Source organism: Peromyscus maniculatus, chromosome 2, assembly GCF_049852395.1.
Source record: "Peromyscus maniculatus bairdii isolate BWxNUB_F1_BW_parent chromosome 2, HU_Pman_BW_mat_3.1, whole genome shotgun sequence".
Lineage (NCBI taxonomy): Eukaryota > Metazoa > Chordata > Mammalia > Rodentia > Cricetidae > Peromyscus > Peromyscus maniculatus.
The window spans coordinates 125,014,049-125,029,909 of record NC_134853.1 but is presented as its reverse complement, the minus strand read 5'-3'; the positions used below and the strand labels follow the sequence as shown (position 1 = coordinate 125,029,909).

Below are 15,861 nucleotides of genomic sequence, written 5' to 3'. Positions count from 1 at the left end.
CACCACTCTGATCTGTTTGAGCGCCAGAGCAGCGCAGCATACAGACCACTCTGGTCTAAGCTGCTGAGCCTCAGAGACACCGGCAGCCATTCTCCCACAGGCTGAATTACCTCAAAAGACAGCTCAGGAGGCAAGGGAGCACACATCTGCCCTGGTAAAGAAGAAACATTAACTGATTCTATCAAATTTTTTTATTTTCATTTCATTGGTCCCAATTTTCGCTTTTACAATAGTACTTGTTTGGGTTTAGAGTTCACCTTGCTTGATGACATCTGCGACTGTTCTGTTTTGTGTACCTATTCTGTTGTTTCTATATTCCTTACCTTCCATTCATTCATATATTTTTCCCTTGCCTTACCTCTCATTCCCTTTGCCCACTGTCTAACCTTTTGACCTCTTGGTTATAGATTTGTGCTTTACTGGCCTTTTCATCTGCATTTCCTGGTTTGTTTGGTTGTAGACAGGGTGTCTCATTTTGTATCCATGCTGGCCTGGAATTCCCTATGTAGCCCAGGCCGGCCTCAAACTAACAACAGGATTCCCATATCTGCCTCTCGACTGCAGGGATGACAGGCAAGAGCCACCATACGTAGCTAGCTTAATAATCCTCAAGTACCCATTTCTTCTCACTGCTTTTTTACTGGGTTTGGTGTCAAACTCCTCTTCTGGTCACAGCAATCTCTTTCTGTAACCTAAAGAGGATAGGATCATAGGCCCAGAGAGAGATCACCAAGAGGCTCCACATTAAATAATAAATAAATAAACAAAACAGAAGAGTGGGTAAAAGAAAAAATTAAACTAGAAGGCACATCCACCCCAAGAGGTGCAGAAATCACAACGCAAAGAGTGTGAAAACACAAGCCAAGGTGACACTCCTAAAAAGTCCGCAACGCCTCAATAACTGAAGCCCAAGATAATGAAGCAACAGAAATGCCAGGAAAGGAATTCGAAATCTAACCTTTCAAAATGTTCAACAACTTCAAAGGAGATTCAAACAAGCAGATGAGTCAAGTAAGGAAATCAATCCAGGACCTGGATCAGAAAGTCAGAGGTGGAGACCAGAATGTTAGCAAAACAGACGAGAAATGCAAGAACACTGGGGGAAAGTTCAACAAGGAAATTACAGTTCTGGAAAATAACCAAACACAAGTGTTGAAAATGAAAGAGTCAATCAATCACAAGAAGCAAATGGAAAACATCATCAACAGACAAGCTGAAGCAGAACAGAGTACTGGAGAGTGAGCCCAAGCTTGAGGAGTACGACATTCAGACAGCAGCAATAGAGAAAACATAATAGGACAACGACTTCCAAGGACTCTGAGACAGAAGGAAAAGACAGAGCCTAAATATCACAGCATGGAAAAGGAAACTGAGGTCAAAAACAAAAGACCGAAAAATAATTCAGTGAACGTGTACTAGAAACTTCCTCAGGTCTAGAGAAAGATATGAGCACACATATGCCAGGGGCATTTAGTACCCCAACTAGAGATGAGTAGAGAAAATCACTCTTTGACACCTCATCAATAAAATGCTAAACCAACAAAAAGAAAGAATATTCAAGCAGCGAATGGTAGGAAAATCCAGCTTACTTCCCAAGGCACACTCGTCACAATCACATTAGATCTTTCAGAAGACATGCTGAAAACCTAGAAAGCATGAGATGATATACTTCAAGCTCTCAAAGTGAATACAAGCTAAACAAGATTATCACAGCCAGCAAACATGTTTTTCAAAATTGATGGATAAATAAAGGCCTTCCAAGACCATCAAAAGCTAAAGCAATGAATGACCACAAGCTGCAAAACAGGAGAGACTCAAAGGATTCTACACAGAGGAGGAAGATGGCCTAACATGTGAACACAGGAAAGAATAAATCTCATAGGAGGACTAGAAGAATAACTGAGATTTAGGAAAGAACCAAGCACCCCCATCTTAGTAAATTAGCAAATCTCAAGGATAAATAAAGAGGAAGGAAAATAAGAAATGATATGTGAGCCCTACAGGAAAACAATACAAATGTTTACAGGAATTATCAAATATCTCTCAACGATAACCCTAAATGGTTAGTGGTCTTAACTGTCCAATCAAAAGACACAAACTGGTTGAGTAAATGAAAAAATAAGATCCAGCCATTAGCTGTCTGCAGGAGACACAGCTTATTGACAAAGACTCAACAGACCAGATGTCAATAGAGTGATCCTATATACCCCAGAAATGGAAGCAGGAAGCAGGGAGGAGTGGCCATTAACAAAGCACACTTCAAAGTTAGTCCAAGGAAATAAAGTCGCTACATATTAGTAAAGGGTATACACCCCACCAAGAATATTACAATGATTATAAATATATAGGCATCAAATTTTTGGAATACCAAATCTCATAAAGCACTACTGGACATGGGAGGGACAGATAGGTTTAGACAACAGGCACTTTAATACCCAATTCTCGCAAATGGAAAGATCATCAAACAAAACTGCAGCAAAGAAACTTCACAATCACACTGTGTCTTACATCAAATGGACTAACTGACATGAACAGGCTATTCTACCCAAGCTAATAAATACACATTCTATTTAGCAGCCCATGGATGGAGCTTTTCCCAAAGCAAATGACAGGCTGCCTTTCACATCAAGTGCTAACAAAGTAGAATTAAAATAATTTACTAGATATTATAAAATCAAAATGGAGTAAAACTAAAAGTCAATCACAAGAGAAACTACAGGAACTTCCCAAAAATAGACACACAAAATTCAACAGTACACTCTTGAATGGCACTGAACAAATCAGGAAGGGAATTAAAATTTGTTTAGAATCAAGTGAACCTGAAAACACAATTTTCTAGAACTTTTATGATATAGTAAAGGCAATTTTAAGAGGGAAGTTCATAGCTCTGAGTGCCTATAAAAACAAACAAAAACAACAACCAAGAGAGACTTCTAACGATGCATTTCAAGATCATGGAGATACAAGGAAACAACCCCCCCCCCCAAACCTGAAATTAGCAGATAAAAAGAAATAATAAAGAGGAGAGAAGAAATCACTGAAATGGAAAGTAAAAGAACAATGAAGAGAATCCATAAGTGACGAGTTCTTTGAAAAGATAAAGCCTTAAACAAAAGAACTAAAGGGAGGCAAGACCAAAAGTGATAAAATTATAAATGAAAAGGGGGACTAATGAAGTTCAGAATAACATTAGGAAATGCTTTTAAAACTACATTCCAATAAACAGGAAAACCTGGAGGAAACAAATACATATCTAGATATAATATCACCCTCCAAAATTAAACCAAAAGTATATAAACACTTGAAGAAAGCCATACCAAAGAATGAGATTAGAAGGGTCTTCCCCATCCTTTAAAAAACATAGACAAAAAAGCCTGGAACCAGAGATTCCTGACTCAATTCTGAACTCTACCAGACCTTTAAAGATAAAAAGAGTACCAATCAGATCAACCAGTTACCCAATCAAACCATTCAAACCATTCAAAATCAGACTGTGATGACTAGTCTTAGTTCTTGGTTGCCAACTTGACAACATCTGGAATTAACTAAAACTCGGATAATGGATACACCTGTAAGGACTTTTTCTTGGCTGAATAATTTGAGGTGGGAAGACCACTTTCAATCTGGGTCACAAATTCTGGTGGCAGCCCATACAAAGGACATGGAAGAAGGAAGTGCTTCCTTTTTGCCTGCTTGCCCTCATTCTTGATGGTTGGCAAGTTCATTCCTTCACTGGTGTTAGAGACTACTTCTTCAGGATTCCATGTGTAGTCAGCATATAGCAGCTGAAACATCCAGCCTCAGGGACCAAACAACTATTGTACTCTTGAATTTTCTTTCAGGAGATAGCCACTGTTGAAATAGTCTGACCACAACCTGTAAGTCACTCTCATAAATAGCATATATATATATATATATATATATATATATATATATATATTGTGTGTGTGTGTGTGTGTGTGTGTGTGTGTGTGTGTGTGTGTGTACTCTATCAGTTCTGTTTCTTTAGAGAATGCTGACTAATACACAGATGAACAGGATCAAATCAATCAACCAATCAGTCATCCAATTAATCAACCAATCAAAACATCAAATCAATCAGTCAATCACTGAACTGATCTAAATGACACTCTACTCTGTGTACTCCTTCTATCAATGTTTATTGCCTAAAATCTGGGGTAGGACATGGGTTGGATCACATGTCCCTCTCTTTAGACAGTGCCTTCTATCACAAGAGGGAAAGATAATGAGTAAAGATAATGAGTAAAGCAATAATGAACGTGATGATGATTTGGAACAAGGTCGCAGTGGATATTCTTCCCAGTGCCACAACACTCAACACATGCTAGATCCCTCAATGTTTTAGTTAGGTTTAGCTGGTGATTCTGTATGTTTTACCTGGCATGCTTGCTTTGAGCCACTATTGAATTGCATCCTGTTTTGTCAAATGGGTTTCTTTTAGCCCACCAAGTGCATTAAAATGTCTAAAAGAAAAAGAAATAAATTCCTTAAAATCCCCCCAAAAGTAAAACAAAATAGATGATGAATAGATAGTAACTTTGTGTTTCGCAGAGGAGAGAAAGAGAAGTTGGAAAAATCCAGTAACCTGAAACTTGTGTGGATGCTGATCTAGCCCCACAGTATCTGTATCTTCATAACGCAAAAGTGGACCACAGGCTGCCTCTAGGGAGAAACGGTGTAAGTTACCTTTCCCCCAGTTTTGTGCTCCTTTCCACTCTCCAAATTCAATTAACATGAAACTAGTTTATCTTTAAAAATTGTAAAAGAGAAACACATTCAGCTTGGCTTGAGCCCCTACACAGTTACCAGCAGGCTGCTGTGTGCCTGGATCCTTGCTTAAAACGGGTTAATTACAGCACCGGTTCTTTCATATTCCGCCAGAGCTTCGCTTCAAATCTAATTTCTCAAAGTATATTGCTAGACGCTAATGAAAACCTGAAGAGACACACGCATTCAGGAGATGTATAGCCAATGAATTTCCTGTTGTTTTTATACTGAACAACTTTTTTATATCCTAACATTTTTATGCCAGCTATGAAAAAGATAAATAAATATTTATGACACTCACTCAATTCCACAGTAACTACTAAGTTGCTGGCGTTCTCAAATCTGGATTGAAATGTGCATATTTCAGTGGCTGGGAGTCTCAACCTTCAATGAGGAAGCCTGGCAGCACTGCCATTAGGGCCCTAGACTACTCATTTGACATGCTGCAAGGACATGGCTTGAGAGCAGAACGTAAGGGGCTTAATTATGGTGGCTGCAGCAGAGGCGACTACAGACTTCAGTGCTGCCGAGCCAACAGCCAAGAGCATGCCAGCATCACTGTGGACAAGGGTTCTGCTCGGGCATTGACCATGTATCAGCAACGTTTAATCACAAAAAACAAACAAGGTGACGGAGAAAATAAAAATAAACAAGGGCCAATTCCCACCACTTTCAACTATCTTGCAAAAATTTTGTCATTTACTAAGAAACGGTCCATTTTTCCCCCTTTGGTATATTGATTGAATTTCCACTTGTAAATTTATATATAGTCATAACCTACTACTTATGAAGAAGAGGCCAGAAATTCACCAGTAGGTGCTGGATAAGCTAAAAAAACTGCAACATATTTCTGCTTGTTTGTTTAATTTAGTGCCTGATCTTCAGAGGGAACACACACACACACACACACACACACACACACTTTCTACTTCAGCATGCCTCAGTTCAATATTCCTCACAGTAACCACTGGCTGAGCTGAACAGTGGTTCTTCTGGTCTGTTTTACTCAAGGAGACCCATCCTTGTAGTTCTTACAACAGAAGAGGTTTATAAGACAATTAATATACTTCACACCTGATACAGTTTCATTACATCCAGATAAACCCAGCACTATTTCTCCACAGTCTGCTATTTCCCTCGGGGCCAGAGGAGAACTGGAAAGGCAAAATCACACTTCTAAGACTTAGTGACCACTGTTGGCTCTGCTGACCTTTCAGCCTCATTTTCCCTGAGTCCTGCATCCCTGCTCCATACACACACTAATGATCCACTTGTCCCGAATCACTCAGCATTCTCCATACAAAACGGTGTGTTCCACGGCCATCATTAGGACCCTCTGCCCCAGAAAGTCTTGTCTTCTGTAGTAGATTGTATGCACTTAGAGGCTGAGTGCAGCCTGTGCCACACATCAGATAATCCTGGACCCCAGCACTAACAACTCACTCTCAAAATGCTTAACTGAGAGGCTGACCCTTCCAGATTCCAGAAAAGTTCATCCCCTGGTGTTTGCATTGTACTGGGCCACCAGCTGACTTATTTCCACTTGACTCTTTGTTGCTAGAGAGCTTGAGTCTTTTCCTATGGTCATATCCACAGAGCACACTGTTGTGCACAGGACTGTGCACCAACTCAATAAATTCTGAGGGAACAGATGACATAATGAAGCAGAGAGTCACTTCATATAAATCTTTACTTTCTATAATGGATAATGAAGTAGTCATGTCCCTCCCCCTCATCATTATCACTTCTATCATTGAGACCCAGCAGGCACAGCTCAGAGCACAGAGTCCAGATACATGCCTTTCCGTGGATATAGCTGAAGAGCAGCCTAGGGGAGGAAGAGGGTTGCAATCCCACCCACAATGATTATTCTGCATGTTTCCATTGCATGTTTCACTCTTTCAAATCCTTCCATTTTAAATATAAAACGAAATAATGACTTGTTTAGGTAACAGTCATCATGATCTTAGTACCTGTTATATGCTCAGAAGACAGCTCACTGAACAATATATGCAGAATTCAATTCTGGCCGTGACATGCTTGATGTCTTTACCTACAGAACATCTCTCATCTCTCCTTCCTCTGGAGTTTTCTGTAAGTTATGGATTAATAAACTTTGCCTAAGAATATGGCTTTATGAATCTTGCAAAATACGTCAGAAGAAGAAAATCTTTTCTTATTCATCCCCAACATGAATTACAGCCTCCAATGTCCCATGTGGGCTGACAACAAATGACATTGCTCTCCATGGCAAATTGTGTTCGGGGTGGTAGTTGTTCCCTTTCTCCAGTGGGATTTGGAGTAAATAAATATCAAACTGCCTCCTAACGAGTGAGAACAACAAAGGCCACCTAGGTCACAACAAACCAGGACTGGGTTCTTGGGGTAGAAAGAGAAAAATGTAGCACAATATGGCATTAAGTCAAGCCCCTCCTGTTCAAAGTCATCTTTACAAACTGCTACAAAGGCACAGAGGTCTGTCATCACTCAGGCACTGAGTTCTTGCACACAAAAGCAGCTCCATTTCAAGGGAGGAGCTGTGTGGCTGCATGTGACTGAGTCAAGGTGGAAGATAAGGAACAGAAGAGCCATCGTTGGTAGCACAGTGTGCACCAGGCACAAATCTAATGGTGCTAAGTACATTATTTATTTTGACTTACAAAATAAACCCAGCTTGAGGGATGGAGCTCATATGGCAGAAAGCTTGCCTAACCATGCATGTGAAGCCCTGGGTCTAGTCCCCATGAAGCCAGACAAGACAATGCACACCTGTAGTCCCAGCACTTGGTAGGTAGAAGCAGAGGAAACAGAAGTTCAAGGTCATCCTCACCTACATATCAAATTCAGTGCCAGCCTGAGTTGCATGAGACCCTGTCTCAAACAAACAAACTCCCATAACAATCACTATTGACTAAGACTTGGAAAGTTAAGGGTTTGCCCATGGCTACAAACTAGTTATTGGTCAAGTCTCAGGCTGACCATCTGTAAAATGAGATAGTAACGGCTTTACTACCCACCCTGTCCATAGGCAGAGCTGTTCTGAAGACCAGATGAGAAGACTTTTAAAAAGTGAGGGGAGTGGGGAGAGGAAGAGAGGAAAAAGGGAGAGGGAAAGAGGAAGACAGGGAGAGAGAGAGAGAGCATGTGTAGATATGTGAAATACCACACAAATGTCAAATTCTGAAGCTAGAATTTGTAATACCTAGGTATCCAAAATTTTCCTTCAATCCCATCCAACACTTAAATGCCTGGATGTATATAATCAAAGTATCAGACCAAACACAATCAAACCACAAAGGGTAAGTCAATGGTTTGAGTTCCATAAGAAACCCAAGCTTACATGTGTACCAGACTCCTCCTTAAGTAGTCTCCTTACCTACAGAGTGGGTGGGCTGCCCTGCCAGACTACAGGGGTCCATCTAGCCCTGACAGTCCATGATTGTAGGGGGTCTTAGTGTATACTTCAACCACTATACTATAACCACATGCCAATGACCTACAGTTCCAGTCATTGCTTCTCCAACATTTGGAGACATAGTTCACAAACCTTATCCCAATTCTCTGCTATGTGATGGGTTCTACAGGAAAATTTTATGTTGGGCTTTCGAAATTCTGCATATACTACACCTCTGTCTTAGGGTTTCTATTGCTGTGAAGAGACACCATAACCACAGCAACTCTTATAAAGGAAAAGATTTAATTGGGGTGGCTCACTTACAGTTTCAGAGTTTTAGTCCATTATCATCATGGCTAGAGGCATGGTGGCTGGAAGTACAGTGATGTGCAATCAGATATGATGCTGGAGAGGTAGCCAAGTGTCCTATGTCTTGACTTGCAGGCAACAGGAAGTGGTCTGTGACACTAGGAGTAGCTTGAAGATAGAAGACCTTGAAGTCCACTCCCATAGTGACACACTTCTTCTAACAAGGCCACACCTGCTCCAACAAAGCCACACCTCCTAATAGTGCCACTCCCTTTGGGGGCCATTTTCTTTCAGACCACCACAAGCTCTTACCTTTTATTTGTAATATCCTTACCCAGATTTGTGGTGATGCCCTGTAATCAAATAAATTCTTCACTGCTTCCAAAGCAAAATGCACGGCCAGTAGCACACAGAAAGAAATCAGAAACAGATTGCTAGCTGATTTGTGTCCCCTAGGCAGGCTCAGCCTAGGCCTTACCACTAAGTGAGTTTCAAAAACGTTGGGTCTTTAGAGGTTCTCAGGTTCTGGAATTATAACAGGCCTGTGTGCCCTAGCAGCCACCACACTCACCAGGACAACAGTACTCAAGGCACCTATGACAAGATAGAGCCACTGGGGTGGAGTCAGTGCCATTCCTGGCATGAGGATGGGTGGGCTCTGGGGAGAAAAGGAGAAATGGGGAGTTAGGCAAATCCAAGTGCTTCCTTCAGCTGACTTCCTGCAGCTCTACAATATCCAGAAGCATTTCTGCAGGAGACAGAATCATGAGCCACATAAGGACATTCTGATTGACCTACACCATGAAGTCTGTGGGAGTCCATGCACCCCGTGATCTCAAGCTGTTTTGTTAAGCATTGCAACTGTCCTTCCCTGGCATATGAACAACCCTTTGCCATTTTCTACCGGATCCATTCCTGGTTCCCACTGATCCACTTTCCTGCTGTGTTGGGCGTTGCAGTGAGTTGGGCTAAACTACATTTCTCAGGCGCCACTATGGATTGATTCCACCAAAAAGGGTGACAGGGAACAGGAAGAGGGAAGAGAAAGTCAGCATGTCTCCCTGTTTTAGTCTGTCTCTCGGAAACATCTCCAGAGTGGCTGAGTCCTCCAGTGGTCCAGCATAACCCCTGTGTGCCACCCACTCCCATCTTACAGCCTGCTTTGCCTCTGGCTGTCTTCCAATGCTGCTGCCCTTCTGGCCCCACAGCCTCTTCAGAGCCCCTCCCGCCTCAGATACGCCACATAGTCCTGGTACCTGGAGGTCCAGACTGGCTGACTTCCTGCTCTTGCTCATCTTTGCCATTTCCTTCTGTTTAACACTTCTAACACCTATGTGACTTGTTTCTTGGATTAGATCTTTCCTGTTAAGCTGTCTGGTGTGGCTATCCCAACTAGATTGTCACCAATAGAGAATCATTAAAATGATTAAATTCTGCTTGGCAGTCATGGTCGTGGGGTGAGGGAGATCTCTGCTGCTTGAAGTGTGCTCACGGATAACACAGAGAGATACTCTCACCCAGACATAGTGACACAAAGTGCCTGGAAGAGTTTTAGACTTTGATTTTCAAGTGGCTAAAGAGAATCTGCTAAGCCAACAATCATGCATATAAAATATTGACATGACTATGAGATTTGATAAGAAGCTATAAGTCTCCTCTTGACTATCCCCCAGTGCTTCCCACCCCACCAGAATGATTGACAGACATATAGGGAGCAAGCCACACTCCGTCAGCCATGCAAAATCACACCCGAAACTTTCAGGGGACGAAGCCTTTGGCAGGTGCTAGTGATTTCATGACACTCCTTTGGCCCAAGAAAATGTGGGAGAAGGGGGGACAGGAAGATGGCTCAGAGTGTAAAAGAACTACCTCTGAAGCCTGACTACCTGACTTCAATCCATGGAACCCGTGCAAAAAGGCCGGATGTGGGATGCACACCTTTAATTATAGTGCTCCTATGCAAAATATGAGGTGAGGACCAGAGAAGTACATGGAAGCTCTGAACTAGCTCGCCTAGGGCCGGCAGGACTAGGGTGTGCAGGATGGAGTGTGAAGGACTGGGGTGTGCAGGACTGCAGTGTGCAGGACTGCAGTGTGCGGGACTGCAGTGTGCGGGACTGGGGTGTGCAAGACTGGGGTGTGTGGGACTACAGTGTGCAGGACTGGGGTGTGCAGGACTGGAGTGTGCAGGACTGCGGTGTGCAGGACTGCAGTGTGCAGGACTGGAGTGTGCAGGACTGGAGTGTGCAGGACTGCGGTGTGCAGGTGGGGTGTGCAGGACTGGGGTGTGCAGGACTACAGTGTGCAGGACTGGAGTGTGCAGGACTGTGGTGTGCAGGACTGCAGTGTGCAGGACTGCGGTGTGCAGGACTGGAGTGTGCAGGACTGCGGTGTGCAGGACTGGAGTGTGCAGGACTGCGGTGTGCAGGACTGGAGTGTGCAGGACTGCGGTGTGCAGGACTGGAGTGTGCAGGACTGGAGTGTGCAGGACTACAGTGTGCAGGACTGGAGTGTGCAGGACTGCGGTGTGCAGGACTGGGGTGTGCAGGACTGCGGTGTGCAGGACTGGAGTGTGCAGGACTGGGGTGTGCAGGACTGGAGTGTGCAGGACTGGAGTGTGCAGGACTGGGGTGTGCAGGACTGGGGTGTGCAGGACTGGGGTGTGCAGGACTACAGTGTGCAGGACTGGAGTGTGCAGGACTGGGGTGTGCAGGACTGGGGTGTGCAGGACTGGGGTGTGCAGGACTACAGTGTGCAGGACTGGAGTGTGCAGGACTGTGGTGTGCAGGACTGCAGTGTGCAGGACTGGAGTGTGCAGGACTGCGGTGTGCAGGACTGTGGTGTGTAGGACTGGGGTGTGCAGGACTGGGGTGTTCAGGACTGCGGTGTGCAGGACTGCGGTGTGCAGGACTGCAGTGTGCAGGACTGGGGTGTGCAGGACTGAGGTGTGCAGGACTGGAGTGTGCAGGACTGCGGTGTGCAGGACTGTGGTGTGTAGGACTGGGGTGTGCAGGACTGGGGTGTTCAGGACTGGGGTGTTCAGGACTGCAGTGTGCAGGACTGTGGTGTGCAGGACTGGAGTGTGCAGGACTGGGGTGTGCAGGACTGGAGTATGCAGGACTGGGGTGTTCAGGACTGCAGTGTGCAGGACTGGGGTGTGCGGAACTAGGGCATGCAGGACTGCAGTGTGCAGGACTGGGGTGTGCAGGACTGGAGTGTGCAGGACTAAGGCATGCAGTACTGCAGCATGCAGTGCAGCAGAAGCAAGAGAGGCCCTGCCTCAGCAAGGTGGAGGGACAGAACGGAGTCCTGCAACTTGCCCTCTGAGCTCCACACACACTAGTAATGTTTTCATTAAGTGAGTAGGAGGGAAGAGAGGAAGGACAGAGGGAAGGCAAGGAAGGATAGAGGGAAGGCAAGGAAGGACAGAGGGAGGGAAGGACAAGGCATCATTTCAAAACCAGGCACTAAAACCTTGTGGTGGCGCATGCCTTTAATCCCAGCACTCGGGAGGCAGAGCCAGGTGGATCTCTGTGAGTTCGAGGCCAGCCTGGGCTACCGAGTGAGTTCCAGGAGAGGCACAAAGCTACACAGAGAAACCCTGTCTCAGAAAAAAAAAAAAAAAAAAAAAAAAAAAAAAAAAAAAAAAAAAAAAAAAAAACCTTGTCCCCAAAGGCAACGCCTAAGGAAGCTCTACTATAGGACACTTTTTTCCTCTACTCTAAAAACAATTCTGCTAGACTTCAAACCCAACAAGAATTAATGGTGGACCTCTTCCATATCCAAGCAAGGGGAGCATAAAAGTCAGGGCCCTCCGAGAATCTTTGATCTTTAGAAACATCTAGGTTGACAAATGGAAGAGGCAGGTGAAGTCATCTTGAAGTGGGGTGCTAAGAGTCCTACACTCAGGGTAAAGGGGTACTAAGACAAGACTAACAACCTTTAATTAAGAGAACAATGAAGGCCCAGTCCCCCATACCCTGCCCACAGCACTTCTTCCTCCAGCTGTGCTGACTTATGGCAACACAAACAAATCAAGACCTCATTCTCCACTGAGACATGCAGGGCGGTGGGTATGCACCAAACGGCCTCACTCATGTGAACCCACACACACAACAGACTATGTACAGAGCAATCTACTGGGTTAACCAAGGGGTCACCTCTTCTTTCCTTGAACCTTGTTTCCTATGTGGCAGACTCCTCCTCATCAACTAACACTGCACCTCCTATTTCATCCCAGGGACAGAAACAGCTAAAAATAAAATAGTGGGGAAATAGGCAAGGAGAAAGGAGGGGGTAGAAATTTTATGAATACAGATGTTTTAAGAGGTAGTTCTGGAAAGGAATGGATACCTAAAATGAACATCTTACTAAAAGGGGGACAAACAAAAAAAATAAATAAATTTAAGAAAGCAGGGGGACAAGTGGAGAAAGAGTCACAGCACAGGGGAAGGCAGTGGAGATGAGGGAAGAAAGGGGAGGAGAGCTTGACAGATGTCACCTCGCTCAGTTCTCCCACCTGGCCCTTCTTCACAGATGACATGTCACAATTTCCACCTAGAACCGTGGCTCCCAACAGCATTTCTCTCTACTGCCATCATACTCCATTTGAAAATCTTCAATCAACAGGCAGTGTTGGCAACTGTGCTGGTCTGGATGCAAGGAGCCCGGGCTCTCCATCCCAGTTCAAACATCTGTTTTCAACTCCCCAGACCTGAAGTTCTTCACCTAAACAACAGGACTGACTGAACTTCAGTCATCTGAAAGCTAAAACTAGGGGCGGGGGGGGGGGGGGGGGGGGCGCGGGGGGGTGTTTTTTTGGTTTTTGTGTTTTTTTTGTTTTTTTGTTTTTTTTTTCCAGAACTTACCCCTCAAGGAGGCAGGAAATCACCACCGCCTGCCTGAAATGCTGCACAGTAGCACAGCCCGATTCGGGCTCACCAGGCCCCGCTCCCACCACTCATGTCAGCCTGGGCATCTGCATGGCTTAGATACAGTGTTCTCCAAATGCTCGGGTATTAAAGGCTTGATCGTCAAAGCAGCAGCGCGGTGGGACACTGAGAGAGGAGTAGATCATGAGGGTGCTAACCCAGTCAAAGAACACTGAGGAATTTGTAGTTGAGTGGGCTGTGAGGAGGCCAGCACACTGGCTGTACAGATTAACCTCCATTGTCAACGTGAATGGATTTACAATCCCTTAGAAGATGACACTGGGTGTGTCACGGAGGCATCTCTGGAGAGGCTTAACCAAGGAGGGAGACCAACCCATTCGGGAAGAAGGCAGCACCGTGCCATGGGCTGTGGTCCAGACCAAATAAAAGGGGCGGGAGCAGTTAACTGAACACCAGAATCCACCTCTCCCTGTTTCCTGAGCACAGATACGACATGACCAGTGGCCTCCCACTCCTATAGGATGACTTCCTCATCATCACCGACTGTACCCCCAAACTGTGAGCCAACACAGTCCTTCCTTCTCCACACTGCTTTCGCCAGGCGTTTTGTCACAGCAACGAGTGAAGAGACGCCGGAGACTTGCCTTTGAAGGCTGGATGGCATTAGCGTCTGTCTCCTGCTCTTACTCTTGCTTGCTCTGATGTCTGGCTACTCGACGATGAGCAGCTTTGTTTCACTTTGTGCTCCCTGCAACGCCACTGTGACCATGGACTGGAGGCTGTGAAACTGTAAGCCAGAAAGACCCCTTTTCTCCTGTAAGTGGATTACTTCCGGGTGTTTTGTCACCGTAACAGAAGGCTGACAAACACAACATCTCACCAAAAGGGAAAGGTATCTTATCCCCTCACAAACCTGGGAAACTAAGAGATCGTTTTCAAAACTCCCAAGTGAGCAAAATGAGCAGCTGCAAAGCCAGTTTACCACCCCTTAGGCTGCCATCCCTCAGAATTCCCATCTGACCACTGGGATCAACATCTTTAAATGCCTGGTACTGTAAGTCTGCAGAGGAGGACAAAGAACCACAGCGATTCTCGTAAGGCTGTTCTGGGACCAAAAGCAAATATCTGAAGCACCTAGTAGATGGTAAACCCTACACTCATCTCTGCTCTTTTTCCTCTCCTGGTTCAGAGAAAGCAGCATATAATAAAAAGCTACTATATAGCGAGGAAATATAACTTTTAAAGATAGTGTTTACACTAGCAAAAATATAAAGCATAGTAGAATAAATCTAACAAGAAAGTGCATCCCTCCTGGAGAAAACTATCAACTGTTCTGAAAGATATTAAATAACTAAATTAATGCAGTTACTATATTTATAGATACAAAGATTCAGTATCACAATGTTGTCACTCTCGGTCCATAAATTTAATCTTATATAAATCAAATCTCAAGAGTATTGAGAATTTAAAATCTTAAAATATAGATGGAAGGGAAAAGCTGACACCCTTCTGGAGAGGACAGTGTGGGGAATTTGTATTGTCAAATATGAAGGCTTATTATAAAGCTACAATAGTAAATGCTGGTTTGAGGAAAAGAACAGAAAAAAAGGTGTCTAGAAACTGGATCTAAATGTCAAAAGTGATTTTTTTCATATTAAATAAAAATTAGATCAAATTCCCGCATCACAACACCACACATCCAACACTCCATAGGAGTAACAGAGCCTACTTAGATACAGCAAAATAATAAAGCTTTTAGAAGACAATGAAGGAGAATATCTTTATGATATCAAGATCTGAAAAAAGTCTTTCTCAAACAGGACATAAAAACTGCCAACTATGAAAGATTGATAAATTCAGTTACATTAAAATTAAGAAGTTAGAAAGCCGAAGATGGGCAAGTACCCAACTTCTACGTGGTCTATAAATCTATTCAGCTTCCTAAAGGAGTAAATTACAGCAAGCTTTTGCATTCATTGAGATGACACTCTAATAACGTACACCAGAACCTATACTGAGCATATGGTCGGCCCATCTTGGACTTTATCCCCAGTTGGATTACCTATGTGCATTTCCACTTTAAACCTGAGTACCTTTGAATGGTGATGGGTTTGTATTTAGATTTCTGTGAGTAGGCATACAAAGCTGCTCAGAATATGGTGACCCACAATTCAAGACAAGCACCACTATGTGTCATTGTGATACTGCATACATATTAGTGACACTACATGGGTACCAGTCACCAACCAACCCAGAGGTTAATAACCATACAGAATCCTCTCTCCCTAGACCCCATGTGTTTTCTTTTACATTCATACTCACTCACATCACAGAGTTCATTCCTGCTCTTCTATCTGTTGCTATCTGTGAGGATGCAACTATCAGCCTCAAAAATGTCTTTACCACCAAAAAACACAGTCGAGAAACCCTAGGGGTGGACTATTTGCACAACCAGCTTTCAGGCCCAAGGGAAAACCT

General features: G+C 44.0%; 1 protein-coding gene across 8 annotated transcripts in view; it reads right to left on the bottom strand.

The window, feature by feature from the left end:
• Nucleotides 1–15,861, bottom strand: part of Dab1 (DAB adaptor protein 1) — a 1,137,674-nt gene that overhangs the window by 364,639 nt on the left and 757,174 nt on the right. The gene's annotated exons all lie outside the window — the stretch shown is intronic.